The 2230-nt window shown below is 41.2% G+C and overlaps 1 pseudogene; it reads left to right on the top strand.

Moving 5' to 3' along the window:
- The first annotated feature begins 1085 nt into the window (after nt 1-1085).
- On the top strand, nt 1086-1194 carry LOC128352615 (uncharacterized; annotated as a pseudogene).
- Nucleotides 1195-2230: the final 1036 nt, after the last annotated feature.

The raw sequence follows: 2230 nt of genomic DNA, 5'->3' as shown, positions 1-2230 counted from the left end.
GGCAGTATATGCAATTGTTGTTGGCCCACAAATGCTACTATAACCAAAGACCTATGGTCAGCACTCAGAAATCCATCCATTTTTCTCTCCCATACTATTGATACCAGCCATTCACTGCCACCAGCATCCTTTCTTGTCATAGTAACAAGGGCAGAAAATAGTTCTTGAGCCAATGTGATAAAACAAATATGATCCTTTGATTGTTCTTTAACCAGTTCACAGCTTAAGTGTGCTTTCTACCTACTATTTACTCCAAAGAGTGACATTTTAATTTACTTTGGACACTATCAAAGACATTCTTAAAATGTTGCCTCCATTCAGTATACCCACGACAGTAACCCCCCATACTTTGAGAAAAGCATAACAAATGAATGATACTGTTGATAAGTGGCTAAAACAAAAAACAAAAAACTGTCCCAGCCTGTTCCTTTGGCTTTAGCAGCAGCAGCTTTATTCACACAAGTCAGCAGATAAGCTTTTCGGAGATATGCATTATCACTTGCTAATGTCAGCAGATCACAATTGCAGTCAATCACAAGCTTAACATGAGTTACACTAGGAAAAGAGGCTGCATTAATAGAAGCATAGTGTCCAAATCATAAGCACTAATAGTGCAATAGTCTGCACCAGACCTCATCTAGAGTACTGTATCCAATTCTGGTTGTGACACTAAGGAAGATGTAGACAGGTTGGAACCTGTTGGAACCAAAACAGGGTTGAATTGATTCATATTCGATTTGAATTTGAATCAAATTTTCAAACCAGATGCAGATTCTATTCAAATTCAAAATGAATTTTCAGAATTTGATTTGTATTTGAAATGAATTTTCAGAATTCAATTTAAATTCATTCCATGCACATCTCTAGTTAGGAGGAGGGTGATGATGATAATCAGGAGTCTGACAAATAAGCCATATGCAGAAAGGCTGAAGGAAGTGGGTATGTTTACACTGAAGAAGGATCATGATAGCACTCCTAAAGGGCTCTGCTGCTCCAGAGTACAGCACTAGATCAAATGGGCTTAAGTTCCAGGATGATAGATTTTTGTTGAACATTAGGAGAAACCTCTTGATGGTAGAGGAAACATCTACGGCCACACTACCCTGAACACGCCCGATCTCGGAAGCTAAGCAGGGTCATGCCTGGTTAGTACTTGGATGGGAGACCACCTGGGAATACCGGGTGCTGTAGGCTTTATAGGAAGAGAGCTGGTCTTGTGGTAGCAAGCATGACTTGTCCCCTTAGCTAAGCAGGATCCACCCTGATTGCATATTAAAGGGAGACTAGAAGTGTGAGCACTGTAAGATATTCCCCTTAGGGGATAGAGCTGCTCTAGGAAGAGCATCTAGGCGCCAAGTTCCCTCCCTGGCATCTCCAAGATAGGGCTGAGATTCCTGCCTGCAACCTTGGAGAAGCTGCTGCCAGTCTATGTAGACAATACTGTGCGAGATGGACCAATGGTCTGACTCAGTACATGGCAGCTTCCTATGTTCCTATGTATGAACAGTTGGACCATAGAATCAATTACTAAGAAGGGCAGTGGCCTCTTCTGTGCTGGATGTCTTCAAGCAGAGGCTGGACAGCTAGCTGTTGGGGATGCTGTAGCTCTCAATTTCCTACATCAAGCAAGGATTTTATCTAGGTAGCCTACAAGACTACCTCAAATCTTTAATTCTATTTTTCTATTATGTATGTCACAGAGATTATCTATCTATCTATCTATCTATCTATCTATCTATCTATCTATCTATCTATCTATCTATCTATTTTCTATACCACCACATACCAAAATTAGTAAAATGAACAGCATTTCCAATTAAATTAGGAGCCCTAAATAGAGACTTGTTCAATATATAATGTTAAATTATCAAACAGATGATGGATTCTGACAAAGAATCAATGTAATATGAAATTGATAATCACTCATATATAATTGTACCCACACCCCAAGGAGACACGAGACACATTTTTGTTTGGTAAGTTAGGGCCACAATTTATTGAATTTAAACTGTAAGAGAACACCTGGGATTGGCTCTCCACCCCCAACAGTGTGCATCCTTAAAAGGCTGGCCAATCAAGTGGCTGCCTTGCCTAGTAGACACGGGCAATAACATCTTGGCTCCAGGCAGCCCCATAGCCCTAAAGCGGAGGCTGCCCATCTTAGCTGACCATCTTAGCTGTCTGTTGTTGGTGGCACCCCACCCCCCGCCCGAAGCCATTTAGCTTTTCG

This window comes from Hemicordylus capensis, chromosome 3 (genome assembly GCF_027244095.1).
Source record: "Hemicordylus capensis ecotype Gifberg chromosome 3, rHemCap1.1.pri, whole genome shotgun sequence".
In the NCBI taxonomy this organism is placed as follows: Eukaryota; Metazoa; Chordata; class Lepidosauria; order Squamata; family Cordylidae; genus Hemicordylus; species Hemicordylus capensis.
This window is presented reverse-complemented; position numbering and strand designations above follow the sequence as displayed.